General features: G+C 32.2%; 1 long non-coding RNA gene across 1 annotated transcript; it reads right to left on the bottom strand.

Annotated features, from left to right (window-relative positions):
• Positions 1 to 8,078: 8,078 nt before the first annotated feature.
• LOC116423692 lies at positions 8,079 to 15,120 on the bottom strand. Its single transcript, XR_004234199.1, has 3 exons — positions 14,488 to 15,120; positions 13,410 to 13,520; positions 8,079 to 8,458 (listed from the first exon to the last, which is right to left on the bottom strand). It is a non-coding gene; the product is annotated as an uncharacterized LOC116423692 (long non-coding RNA).
• Positions 15,121 to 15,659: the final 539 nt, after the last annotated feature.

Here is a 15,659-nt window from a genome sequence, read left to right as displayed (position 1 = left end):
TTGCTACTATGGAAGTCAATCTCTTAGCAAACTGGTTTCTATCCAACAATAAACTTTCATTTTTGCAATTATAATTCTGGATAATGAATTCTTTCATTTGAAGGGGATTTTAACAACTCTCTTATTGCCACTAACCTCATCACCATTGGGAATCAAGGGGATGCAGACCTCATCAGTATAAGCAATACGGCCATAATATTTTTTAAATGAAATAGCTTGTTCTATATTTTCCTAAATAATTTATCAAATTGGGGGCAAGGAGGAGATGGGTCCTAGTTTTCTGCTCTAGGATGTAATAATTTATTATAAAAAAAAGTCAACACAGCCTGTCTTTTCTTTCTCCTTCTGATATTTGTTAGAGTGACCTAAAGTTTCAATGACTTCAGTTCACTGTTATAATTCTTAGCTGCTTATGTTAAGAAAATTCAAAATCTGATTATTAAAGGCAGCTAGAGGGTACAATAGATTAGAGAATTGGTCTTGGAGTCAGACAGACATGAAGCCAAATTAGACTTTAAATACTTACAGGATATATGGTCATGGACAAGTGACTCAACTTCTATCTGCCTTGGTTTCCTCATTGACAAAATGGAGGTACGAATAGCACCTACTTCTCAAGCTTGTGATGATCAAATAAGTAATATCTGTTAGGAAATTATAACAATGTCTGACACATGGTACACATTTAATAAATGCTTGTTTCATTTCTTCCATGTTTGATCTGTTTTTGATGTATTTAAACTTGTAAACTATAGACATGTACAGAATCTGTTTTTGTACAAGATCTGTATATGAAAATGATTTTTATTCTAGGGGCTGTGATTTTAAAATATTTTGATAACTGTACTTCAATAAAATGTGTTTCTTTTGTAATACTCCACAGAATTTCAACATATTCATTTAAACAACAACAAAACAAAAATAAACAAAAAAAAAAAACCCCTACATTTATTTGGGAAGAGGTCCATTGATTTAACTTGATTACCAAAGGTATTCATGACATACAAAAAAGCTCTGCTTTAATACATGTTCTTATGTGAAAGTATTTTTAAAAGTAGAAACATTTAACACAAATACAAAATAGACACAAGTTGGACAAGGACATTTTTTGATAAGTGAGCAGAATTTTTAAAAAATGAGTCTAATAGGAAAGAGGCCATTTGTATAATTTTCTCTTTTCATTTGTATCTTTTCATCTTCCATTAGACCTGAATTTTCTTAGCTATATACTAATATTATTTTTAAAAGAAAAGAAATATTTTCTTTATGAAAGTATTTTTGTGTATTTAGTTCAACTTCCTTCAGCCTAGTTATCTTGGATTCACAATCAAATTTTTCAGAGATTTTAAAACTCTGTAACAGAATTGAAACCTTCTAACATGGTCTACTTGTTTTATGACCCAATTTCTCTGTTTAAAACCTAGAGAATGTTAAAAATGAACTGAAAGAAAGCACTTAGCTATCTTGTCCATCTCCCTCCATTTACAGAAGATTAAATTAGAATTGGGTTCTAGTTCTTATTAAGCTATGTGATTTTTCAGGTAAGAGAGGTCACATTGTCCTTGTATGGCCCCACATATCCCAAAATAGTGCTTGGGCTGGAATAATGAGCTAAAAAATAATAGCAACAATAGCAAAAAACAAGCAAAGAAACAAACAATCAAAAAAAAATGATTGCTTTCATTCAAGGATATTAGGAGAAAAATGAAAAAAAATTATACAAATAACCAAGGCTCATTTATGTTTATAGAAATTATTTCAGTTAATACCTGGAAAAACTTCTGTCCCTACTTCACTTCAAAAAACATCTAGTAAGTGCCTACAAGTTACCAGGTACTGTGCTAAAGACTGAGGATTTTAATTAAAAAAATAAAAAAGAGGACAGTCCCTACCCTCAAGGAGTTTACAATTTAATGGGGAAAAACAATGTACAAAAGCAATGTGAAAGAAGGCTGGGATGGGTGAGTGGGGAATGATGTTCCATGGAATCAGAGCCAAGCAGAGTAGCTGATGGAAAATGGAGTTTCCAGGAAGGTTGTGAGAATGGCTTTTGGAGGAATTTAGTACAGTGTCTCCAGTCATCCAGAGAGGGCAAACACTAAAACTAATTGAGAAAGTGTAGATTATCAAACCTGAGTCTTCTGGTGTGAGGATGAATTATATCTTACCCCTTCTCTCAACTGACATTAGACAGAATATGCCCAAAATAAGAATTCTAACTCAACTAGATGAAGAGTTCTAAAATGTAAGAAAGACCAAAGATAGAAGCAGCTCCTATTCTTCCCATTATAAGCGTTCTCTCCAACTCCTCTATGTGATTTGTGTAATAAATATTGAGAAATCTTATGATACTCTTAACTATTAAGAGAGAATGTAGTTTTTTGGAAAATTCTGTCTTGCATCACAAACTAGAGACTCTAACTATTCAAGAAGGAGAAATACCTCATAAAAGAAAAAAGGAAACATGAACTTATTAAGCATCCACTATATGCCATGAAACACTTTAGAAATATTATATAATTTGATACTCACACCACTTTAGGTGATAGGTCTTAAAATAATCCTCATTTTATGGCTGAGAAAACTGAAGCAGATAAAAATTAAATGACTTGCCCAGGGTCACACAGTATGTAATTGTCTGAGTCTGGATTTGAATTCATGTTTTTTTCTGACCTAGACCCAGTGCTCTACCCACTGTGCAACCTATAAAAACAAATTGCAGTCTTTCCATGAAAGCTAGAAGTAATGATAGTATTAGCAAAGTTGTAACATTAGACAGCAGTCAGAATTCAAAAAAAATCTTAAAACACTGAAATGAATAAAATTCATCAAAAAATTATGGACGATAAAAATGAAGTTTAGTGCTTGGCTTACAAAAATCAACTTCCAGAGTATAAGATGGAGTGGATATTGCTATATGTAAATTTTTCTCAAAAACATCTAGGAGTTTTAGTGAACTGTGATTTCATTATCAGTCCAATATTATTTCAGTAGAGCTATTAAATTTAATATAATTTTGGCCCATACTTAGGGAGACATAAAATCCAGAAGGACTGTAATTTCCTCAATAATATCACATCTATATACTATGTTCTGTGATGGTTACTACATTTTAGGGGGAGATAAGAAAGACGTTCAGAGGAGGCTATAAGAATAGCTTATGTCATGTGAACATCAACTGGAAGAATTGAGGATTGTTAACCTGTAGAAGAAAAGAACTGGGTGAGGGAATTGGAGAATGAGAACTGTCTTCAATATTTGAAAATCTATCATATGCACAAAGGACTCCTTTTGCTTGGCAAGAGAGTGTGAAACTGACAGAAAAGACCTGCAAAGAGTTCAGATTTGGCTGTAAGGTAGTACAACATCCAATAGCATGGTGGAAAGGCCTGGTTGATTGATGGACTTGATCCATCCTCATGGTGCAGAGTTCTGTTTTTGAGGTTGCAGGAATGGATCACAGTTTTTTTTTTGTTTGTTTGTTTGTTTGTTTTTTTCATGAGGGAAGAATAGGTAAAGTCCTTGGTTAATGAGACCTTTTCAATTCTGTATCAGACTTAAACATAATATCAGATAATGAAGTTGAATTCCTGGATGAGATAAAAGTTTAAAGAAGATGAATGAAGATCATGTTCAGAAGGATGGAAAGAAAGCTGTTTCATTTTTTTAAAAATGGAGACTCATTAATAATATTCAATGAATAATACCAATACTTGTGCCTCTATTTTGTCATAATGGGAATAGTCACCTGCCAGTGGCAAGTGGAATTGTGGGTGACTTGAAATACCAAAAAAGGAAATACAAGAAGTGTACAAAGGTGCTTCTGTATATATGTGTGTGTATATTTTCCTTATGTATTATATATGTGGGATTTTTAGTGTGACATTGTAAGAATAAAATGTCACTTTTTATGACTGGGCCAATTTCATTCTTCACTTGAATCCTCCTGAGGAATTGAAGTAGAAATGATTTTTGCATGATTCAGGTCATAATTGTTTTAGTGAATTTTTTTAGTTAACATTTCATGTATGTGAAGCACAGTTATATTTGGAAAACAGAGTTTTAGTAGAATTTCTTTTTCTTCCTTTATTCCTCTATGTTGATATCTCCCTCTCCAGAACATTTTATAGAAGTCAGTATTTCTCAATTTTTCTTCCCCAAATGAAATACTTGCCATGGTTCTAAATTTCTATTTGGGTGGGTCTTACTTGATAAAAGTAATGAATAAAAATTATTTAGGAATTATTTGAGTGAAAAAAGCATTAGCCATGTACATTTGAAATTTTGAATCAGTACCATACCTGTTCAAAGTAAGGGGCTTCATAAATTCCTGAACAGTTCTAAGTCAGATCATAACTGAGAAGTTTAACTTGAATATTTTATAAATTTCTTAATTTCTGTTTTTTCCCTATTCTTAGGCATGATTTGCTAAGGATGATGTAATAATATTTTACACTTAGAATTAAAAGGTAAATTACTTGGGATGTTGGAATTTGAGATTTAACCTTGTTTTGAAAATTTGGTGAAAATTTCATTTTAAAAACATAATGCCAAATCACTATTGATCAGAAAAATGCACACAAAAACAACTCTGAGATACCACTACACACTTCTCAGATTAGCTAAGATGACAAGAAAAGATAATGACCAATGTTAGAGGGGATGTGAAAAAACTGGGACACTGATACATTGTTGGTGGAACTGTGAATGGATTCAAACATTCTGGAGAGCAGTTTGGAACTATGCTCAAAAAGTTATCAAACTGTGCATACATACCCTTTGACACAGCAATGTTTCTACTGGGATTATATCCCAAAGAGATCTTAAAGGAGGAAAAAGGACCCACATGTGCAAAAATGTTTGTGGCTACCCTTTTTGTAGTAGCAAGGAACTAGAAACTGAGTGGATGTCCATCAATTGGAGAATGGCTGAATAAGTTATGGTATATGAATGTTATGGAATATATTGTTATGTAAGAAATGACCAGCAGAATGATTTCAGAGACCTGGAGAGACTTACATGAACTGATGCTGAGTGAAATGAGTAGAACCAGGAGATCATTATACACAGCAACAATAAAACTATACAATGATCAATTCTAGATGGACGTGGATCTCTTCAACAGTGAAATGATTCAAACCAGGTCCAGTTGTTCAGTGATGAAGAGAGACATCTAAACCCAGAGAGAAAACCACAGGAACAGAGTGTGGAATACAACATAGCATTCTTTTTGTTGTTTGCCTGCATTTTGTTTTCTTAGTTATTTTTTCCTTCCTTCTTGGTCTGATTTTTCTTGTACAGCAAGATAACTGTATAAATATGTATGCATATATTGGATTTAACATATATTTTAACATATTTAACATATATTGAACTACTTGCCACCTAGGGGAAGGGGTGGGAGAAGGAAGGGAAAATTTGGAACAAAAGGTTTTGCAAAGGTCAATGTTGAAAAATTACCCATGCATATGTTTTGTAAATAAAAAACTTTAATAAAAAACAATAAAAAAGTAAAAACATAGCGCATTTTACACTTTGTTAAATTGTAACTGTGTAAAGCAACTATTTATTTGAAGTGGCTCTAAGCAAGCTAGCTGGAAAACAATTGGAAGCAATCATATCAGGAAATTAGATATAACGTAACTCAAGGGTATCATGATTTACATAAACTAGGACAGATTATTTGATTTCATTTTTAATAGAATATTCAGAACTGACTAATTTCAGATTCTAAGAAAATTTTTTGTATATCTGGAATAATAATGAAGTTCATTAACTTCATCTTTGCTATTTTCTCAGAACTTAGGTAAAATTGGGAATACCTTCTAAAAAGCTATATTGGTTCTGTGTTAACATAAATTACATCTTTCTAGAAAAAAAGTAAAAATCTAAATGTTTAAACTTGAAACTCTTCTTTTTTACACATTTGAAAACTGAACCTAATGATTCTTTCCCCCCTCTTAAAGAAATCCTTTGTGTTGCTTTTCTGCTGAATTCCAGAGTAATGCAGTCTTTGATGTATAATTCATTACTTCTGAAACATCTTATTACTCTGAAAAGGGTTTTTAAAATGATTAGTTATTTAATGAATCATATAAATTAAGAGAACCATCTAATTTTGAAAATCTTTAATGTTTAAAAAATTTTGGTTTTATAATATAGACTGTTTTACAAAGAGGAACATACCATTGCTGTGTGACATGCTTTCAGTGTGCTGTTAAAAGTGTTCTTTTTTAAAAATATAAAATCATTCAGTCAATAGTGGTTTTTTGTGTGGGTCCTTCTTACAATTTTTAACTCAATTCCTAGATACCCAATTGTTACTTACTATGGGGTGGGGGGTAATTGATACTTTCTCATGTCTTCAGATTTTTATTTCATCATTAAAGAAATAATTTAGTTTATATTAAATTGCAAGCAGATTTTCTCTATCTCTAGAGGAAAAAGAAGTATTTTTAAAAAGTTGGGGACTCAATTTTTTCATTTGAAAAATGAGTTAGAGAAGACAATGAATGGCAAACCATTTTAGTATCTTCCAAGAAAACCTCAAATGGGGTTACAAAAAATCAAATTGGAAAAATTGAACAAAGAATTTACAAATCATAATATAATAATAGCTAGAACTTATAAAAAGCATTTAAAGTTTGCAAAGTACTACATATATATGTGTGTGTATCTACATATATCTGTATCTATCTATCTATCTATATATACATATATATGTACACACATATATATTTCCTATCTTATTTGGGAGTCACAACAACTGTGTTAATTACATTCATATTATGAAAAGATACAGATACTTCCCTAATTCTATCATACTAGGATTTCCAATAATAGAAATCCCAAAGAATACATAGAGGGGAAATTGAGGAAAATGGCAACCCGACTCCATCTAATTGATTTTCTTTCAGGAATTCTTCTGTTTTATTGAGCTAAATATTAAATTCTAGTAAAGTAGTATTCTGTCTTATTCACTTCCCTGTTCTCTTCATTATAGTCAACTATTCACAACTGAGTCTATTCTTCCCTCTGATAATGTGGGTGTAACTACAATTATTCTTGAAGAAAACTGACTATGTTATCAGGGTGGGGGAATTCAACTCCTGAATTATTTCCCAAAGACCTTTTCATTTTGTTTTCAGTTATTTATATTCAACACAAGGTATAAGATTAGTTGTTTTCAGCAGGTGCTTATGAAGACTTATATAAACATACTTATTTCTTCATCTGTTGCTGAGAATAATATGTTAAAGGAACAAAAGTATGGTTTTTGTGAGAATAATTTGACAGATTGATAATGGGAGGGTTAGGCAGAGAAGCCATCAAACAAATTACTTGTATTTCATTTTCTTCAAATAAATTGATGTCCGAGAAGAGGGAAGACATGCAAAAAGAGGAAAAAGGGATAGACAAAGAGGAGATAGAGAAGCAGGAATAGGAGAGGAAGAGATAAAGATGAAAATGCAGATTTATGCTTGGTTTTTACCCTCAATCCCAAGACTACTTATCCTATACTTGGTATTACCCCTAAAAGTTTATATTGGATTTTCTTGTTTCTGTTGTCCCAAGAACTTACCTCGAATAAAATTCTAGAGCAAACCTTGAAGAAGACTTTCTAGAGTCATTTTTACTATCTTAGAACTAACCAAAAGGGGAGTAGAAACAAGAAGACAAGATATTAAATGGAAAGAACACTAACTCTGGATTTTTATGTGTGTTTGTGTGTGTATGTGCTGATTCAAATCCTAAATCTGATATTCATTACTTATGTAACTTTGGGAAAATTATTTAACTCTCTGGAATAATTTTCCATGTTGAAAAAAATATATATAATATCTATCTATCCATCTATATGGAGGCTGAAGAGTTATTCAGTTCTGACATATTAATTGATTTTATATAACAGGCCATTCCCTTGGTTCTCCCCTTCTAATTTGTATATTCAGAAGTAAAGAATAAAGTTATTTTCAAAGCTGACTCACATTTACAATGTTTAAAGAATTCAGAATGAATAGACTATGTCATTGAATATAAAATTGTCACAATGAAGTCTATTTATTATAAATGCGAATTTGAAGCCTATATCCAATTTTCATGACCAAAAAAAATGCCATAGCACTTTATCTTTTCAACTAGGTTTCAAATCAAGTAATATGCAGACTTGAGAGCTGAAATACCAAAAAGCTTTAAGTGAGGTTAGAGAAAATACTTAGCAAGCACAGTAAAAATTTATTAGTGCCATCTTTTTTTTTTTTAAATCATTTTTATTTTATTTTAGGCTTCAAAATTCCATCCCTATCATCTCTTCTACCCTATTAAAAAAGCAAGAAAACCAAAACCTATTATAAGTATGTATAAATAAGTAAAACAAATTCTCACCTTAACTTTGTCAAAAAACAAATAAAAATCTTAATGATGTAATAAAGTGCTTCAGTGAAAAGCCTCTAGGAATCTGAAATACACAAACACAGAGACATACATATGGGAAGTACTGATTTGGATTTATTTTTGAATTACAGAAAAATAAAATAAAAAACTGTATAATTCTGCTTAACAGTAGTCTATCTGGGTCCATTTCTTCCTTGAAACTTTCCCTTAAAATCCCATTCTACACTGATTTGTCCCTTATCTAAGTCTTCAAAAACTTGTCATTTGTCCTATATAATTTTTGTCTTATAATATTCTATCATTGTCTAATTGCCTATACTACAAAATTTAGTATTCTAGTGTTTCACTGGGTAAAGTCTATTAGTGTCAACAAAAATATATTAATATACATATGGACTTTTAATAATCATGATGCATAGGTATATACATATAGATATACACTTGGGATGTTAATATATAAATATTTGTATATATCTACATTCACATACACATATATACTTATGGACTATGACTACTATCTTCCTTGTTCCCCTCTTCTCCATCATTTCCTCATTCTTCTTTCATAGAACATTATTCTCTCCTTCTAAGGTTCTGAGAGGTGAACTTTCACCTCATGCTTCCACAAACCAGGGCATGTTTCTTTCCAGCTAATTTCAGACCATAACCATATCAATCTTTCTGATACTGTCTTTCCTCTTTATAATATAAACTCTTGACTGTCTTGCTTGTATTTATTTTTTTTTATTCCCTAGTACTTCATATAGGATCTGGAACATAAGTACTTTTTTTTGTTTGTTTGTTTTTTGTTTGTTTTGTATTGTATTGCATTTTTATTTATTTCATTAAACATTTCTCAATTACGTTTTTTTTTTTTTATAGTAACTTTTTATTGACAGAATCCATGCCAGGGTAATTTTTTTTACAACATTATCCCTTGCACTCACTTCTTGGAACATAAGTACTTAATAAATTCTTTATCATTCATCTCTCTCCCTCTCTCACTTGGTCCTTCCCTCTTTTCCTCTACTTCTCTTTTCTTCCCACCTCTTTCTCCCCACTGACTTATTTACATACTTATCCATTCATCCATTATCTCTAGTTGTGTAATATCTATATATCTATCTCCCCTTCATATTCTTTTTCCTAGTTAAATTGTATACTTTGTGGGGGGAAGATCTCTCTTCTGCTGGTGGTTTATTTATTTATTTTTGCATTCTGGGAAATTAGGTAGCAGTGGATATAGTGTTAGGTCTGGAATCAAAAAGACTTCCTTTTTTTTTTAGTTCAACTGGCCATATTAGCTGTGTGACCTTGAGTTGTCATTTAGTTCTTTTTGCTTCAGTTTCCTCATCTGTAATCTTAGCTATAGAGTTAAAAAACTAAAAACTGAACAACAATTTTTTTATTTCAGTGCATTTATGATAGGGTTCAACATACATTATACCCTGATATCATGATACTCCTAAAGAAAGAAGGATAAACAACAACCTCTGTGAGTAGAGCTGCCCAATACACTTCCTTCCTGTCTTCTTTTTCATTTTCCCTCCTTCTCTTCCCTCCCTCTATCCACATAGAGTATCAAACCCTTAATTACAGATGCTCTTAAAAGCTTTTTTTTTCCCCTTTTGGGTCTCTAAATCCTCCCAATATATCTTGGGGGTTAGGTTAGATTTCCTTCTTAAAGATTATTCCTTAAATCCAAACCACTCTGATTCTCACTGAATAGGTCCCAGGCCTATCCCCATTTGGAAATTGTTTGGGTCTTGATTGACTCAGATAGAAAGTAAATAACAATCTTTTCTGCTTTGGTCAGAAACCCTGAGAGTCTTCCCCTCCCAGATTTGCTTATTTATTTATTTAGATTTTTTTTTTTTGACTGGATGAAAGAAAAGATTATTTGCCTCAATTGCTACTTAGCCTTAATCACTAAATGGGTATTGCCTTGGTCAAATTGAGACCTGTTGAAGACCTTCACTTTAAAAGGTCAGAATCTCCCATTTGCAACTAGGATCATCTCCAGTCATTCTGATCTACATTGGGCCACTGCACTCAAATAAGTCTGGAGGGGCAATTGAAGCAGGTGACTTCGCCCAGCCCTCACTTAAATACAATTTACTTGCATGTTATGGCATCCACTCTCTGATACCATGGTCCTCTTTAAGAATGAAGGACAAGACATAACAACATATATGTATGTATCTACTGGGTTGGAACTTATGATTTTAATATAAAAAAAATTCCTCTACCAATACACGTTGACATCTTCTTTGTAACATAATATTAAAGACTAGAATACTTAAATGGTTAAATGATTTGAATCCAGGTCTTCCTGACATTGAGTCCAGCCTTCTATTCTGTAGTGACAATAATTTCCTTGTTTGCATAATAACAGCTGAAATTAATACTTGTTCACGTTATATTCAAATATATGTGTAAATATGTATATAGATATGTGTATATATATATATATTCACTGTATATCTTTTTGTATAAAAGACAGTTTCATTTTCTTTTCATATACATACACACATACATACAACTGCCTCTATGCTATACCAGCTACCATTATTATGATGGTAATTAAAACATGATTAATAGTGATTAATACATGATAATAATAGGTTTCATATATACATATATAATACATATATAACACATTAATAAGAAGACAGACAGACCTATGACTGTATTAGAATTGGGAACTAACTAACAAGACACATCAGTTACTTATCTATGAAATGCAATCTTGAAATATGCCTGGGAATCCTGCCTTTCCAGGATTACACAGCAAGTATGTGTCAGAGGAAATATTTGAACCTCGTTCTTCCTGACTCTTGTACATCTATCCAGTATGCTAGTCTGCTTCTCTCAATAAGAGTGCATATCATTTTCTTATTTGAACCTTGGAACAATCCTGGGAGATACAGACTATAAGTATCATATAAATAAGACAATTAAACTTCAAAAAGTGGCAATGATGAACTAGTAAATTCTGGAGATGGAATAGGATTCATTTTTTTTTTCCTTTTATCTAAGTACAATCCTCTGCCTCCTACATGTCTCTCTTTCTTTTGTCTGTCTTTCTTTTTTTCTATATCTGCCTTCTTTCTCTAATCTCTCTCTGCATGTTCCTCTACAAATATATGCACATATAGATAGAAATGATGTATATATATATCTAGAGATAGATGTGAATGATATATGAATAGATAGATAGATATTTCTGAATTGTTAGCTAACTAAGACTTGCTGATGTAAAGTGTTAGAAAAAATTGCAAAGGAATGAATGGATATGAAAACAGTGAAAAATATTACTATAAACCTTCCTGGTTCTCCATTCTCACTTCTTTTTGGCTGTAGTGAAACTAATCTGTACTTGGTAGAAACAGACTTAGGAGAAACAAATTTTGTAGTAAAAAGAACATTGGTCTTTGTGCTCAGAGATTTGAATTCAAATACTGGCTCTGATATTTTGTTGAATGATCTTAGAAAAGTCACTTTAACTTCCCAGAATATAATTTTCTTCATTTGTAAAATGAGGATAATCATACTTTTGTTTTTAGGACTCTATACATAGAAGTTATCATTAATGCCTTTCATTCAACATTTCTTTCTTGCAGAAAGTCAAAACTAGAGGCCTACTACAAAGAAACCAAGAAAAACCATTTATATAACATGATTTTATGACCACTTAGAAGACCATTCTTTCTTCCACCTCCACAGCCTCAGTCCCCAATTTTTCCACTAGCACGTCACATTTCCTGAGTCATCCACCTTTGAAATTATTACATTGAATAGTATATTTATTCTCAGAGGGCCCCAGACAAACTATAAATATCTTATCTAGGGAAGCAACATGTTAAAACTAGTAGTGTTTATTAGCACCTACTAAACACAATAGCATCACTGATTAATTTGTCCTATATCTAGCAGAATGTAGTTTTGTAATAGAATGGAACCAGTATGTAGAGCAATTAAACTTTCAGAGATCTTTAGGAATGATCCAATGCACAATGAAGGTCTGAAGATTGGGTGTGGGTTACTAAGAGGACTAAAGTATCCCTACCAAACACTTTCCTCTTCCCCCTAAATTTCCTCAAATTCCTGAAACTGTACAATGTACAAAATGTTTTAGACACACAATATATTTGTATAGCTATATAAAATTAGGTAGAATTTTGGAAAATTTTTCTTAATTCATGAAAATTCAAAATTCATGAAAGAACCCCCTTTCCTGAATCACATTATCAACTTTTTTCCTCCACAAAACTTGTACTTTTTTTAGTATCAACATAATTAGCATTATTTAGATGAAACCTTAATGACATTGGAACATCTTTACCATTTGGAGCTGTTTTGGTCCCAAATATAAATTATATATCCACAGTTACTTCCCAGATGATAATAAAGCCCTAATACATTGAATGGGCAATAACTTCATTCTTTAGGAACTTATTCTTTGACAACAATGGAGAAAATGATACGGAAATTGTTCAGCACAGAGTTTGGTGAAATTTAAGACTCAACATCTTCCTCCTTATTGCTAGAATTTCAGCATCTTCAAGGCACATCATAATTTCTTAGCTAGTAGACAAATTCTTTGGCATTAACAAAGAACACAGAAGTTAAATCACAGACCTAGTAAGCATAAGATAAAAGATTTAGAAACAAATCTTTCTGACTCTACACCTAGCACTCTATCCACTATTCCATGTTATCCCAAATAAAATAATGCTATCTGAAAAATTATGACTCTAAACTGATTAAACTATACTGATTAGAATCATGCATATAAAAGTATACTGCATGTGTATTTAGGTAAATCTATTTGGGTATATATACATATGTATATTATATGCAGCACACATACACATACATTAGGTAATCTCAGAATATGGACATATACATCTTGAAGGAGAAATTTTATAAGAAATATGAAGGGTTCTGGCATGTGAAAGTCACCACATTCTGACTTTCCTATGACCACTTATAATGAAACCAAAATGAACACTTACTTTTTTGGGGAATAAATTTAACATCTCCTTTAGCACTGATCAGATGCAAAGACAGCTTCATTCATTCAAATATTTCTGTTCCTGTTCTGAAAATGAAGGAGTTCTGTGTACCTGTCAAGTAAACAGAATTCATAATTGAAATCAGAAATAGATGAGAGAATCATCTTCCATGTTAAAAATACCCAAATCTCCAAAGGGCCAGTATCAAATTTATTCAAGCCATCTGTTTACCTATCTTAAATCTTCACTTAGATTCTCAAATGGGCAAAAAACTCTACCAAACTTTAAGGCATTATGCATGCACATACATATACATATGAGTATATAAGGCAGTATGGTGTGGAATATCAATTTGGCTGGTGGCAAAGTTAATGTTGGCAGCAGTTGTCAAACATACTCAAAACAAAATAAATTAGCCATCCACCCTCTTGTATTTAAGTGCTTTTTATTTTCAGTGTTTTAGAAACAGTTTAATTTTAAACAGCATTCTAGTTATGAGCAGTCTCTCTTGAGGAAGTTTTTTTTTATGAGATTGAATGGAGATAATGACTACCATTAGTCATTGCCATTAGCATAAAGCATTAGAAACACTACAATATTTATAACGGGTGATGACATGACAGTAAAAATATGACTTCCTATTGCTTGTGCAGGCTTTTGACTACAGCTGACTGCTATTTTATAAAGTTAGACAGATAGAAGACTGGTAATAGTACATTTAATGGCGTGTTCATCATCAGACCTAATTGTTTTCTACCACAGGGTATGAAGCTTTATGTCCTCCATCAACCCTAAACAAACAGCTATCCTGCTTAATGGCTGTTCAATTAATGTTTATGGGGCCACTTTTATCCCCTGAATTATTTGATGAATGTATTTGAAGAAGGCATGTAAAAATCAAGTTTCATGGGCACCCCAACTCACATCAAACATTCCCCCAATTCTGAGAATCCTGGCAGCTTAATTGAGATATACTCCATCATAGCCAAAAATATTCATCAAGATTCAATATATATTCTCCCTTGCCCACTTCCTGCTTTTGGTTTTCATTATTAATTGTCAAAGAAAAAAATCAAACCTGTAAAAAAGCAAATGGTCTGTGTATCTTCAACCTTGTTGCCTTGAAATAGCAGATCAAATCAGTTCTAAAATAGAGATGATTGAGTTAGATCAATTCAAATAAAGGTCAGGTGGTTCATCCCACTACACAACCAATCCTTTACATCTCAATTGCCTTCCTTAACCTGATACTCACCTGTTCATAATTCTGCCTTCCTTATTGTGAATGTCTATCTTCCCCAGCCCCCACTCCAAAAGTAGAACAAAGATGGGTTTCTAGTCAATTGTTTAATGCATATTAATTCATCTCTCATACTTTGGAAGGAATCCTGTAAAGAACCGTGCAACTTTCCTGCAAATATGTTTTCATTGCAGAGCAGGCATTCTAATTCTAAAAGGAGTTGATTTTTGACTGGTATAAATTAATTGTATGGAGCACTAATATATTCTTCCATATCTTCTCCTTCTAATTCAAGAGCTCTGATCTCTGGCTCCTAATGATGTATTACAAGCTGTGTTTCTCTGAAAGACTATTAATCATTAATATTCCTCAGTTCTCTAAAGTAATTGGACACGATTAGACATAAGGGGGGAAAAGTAAAACTAGAGCTGAAGAAAAAGGTGCTTACAATTTCTTTTTAGAAATTAAGCATCTTGGGGCAGCTAGGTGGTGCTCTGGATAGAGCACCAGCCCTGAAGTCAGGAGGACGTGAGTTCAAATCTGGTCTCAGACACTTAACACTTCCTTAGTTGTGTGGTCCTGGGCAAGTCACTTAACCCCAATTGCTTCAGCCAAAAAAAAAAAAAAATTAAGCATCTTTTTTATATCATAAGCCCTGTTTGATATTTGTTGCATACAGCAGAATAAATATATACACACATATACATATGTATATACATATACATACATACACATAGACACATAGACACAATATTTACCTTTAATGTATCTATCTATCTCTCTATTTATCTATACATGGAAAAGGCACTGTGATGGTTTGCTATTTCCTTCTTCAGATGATAAAAACTGAGAGAAATAAGGTTAAGTGATTTGTCTAGAATAATATAGTTACAAAGTCTCTGAAATTGAACTCACATTTGAACTCAAATTCTCCTGTCTATAGGGATGGCAGTCCATCATTATAGTGTCTAGAAGCCAATATACCTATACACATATACACAGACATAGAC

The sequence above is a fragment of the Sarcophilus harrisii genome, chromosome 4 (assembly GCF_902635505.1).
Source record: "Sarcophilus harrisii chromosome 4, mSarHar1.11, whole genome shotgun sequence".
NCBI lineage: Eukaryota > Metazoa > Chordata > Mammalia > Dasyuromorphia > Dasyuridae > Sarcophilus > Sarcophilus harrisii.
The sequence above is the reverse complement of the archived record's forward strand: the minus strand, read 5'-3'. Positions and strand labels throughout refer to the sequence as shown.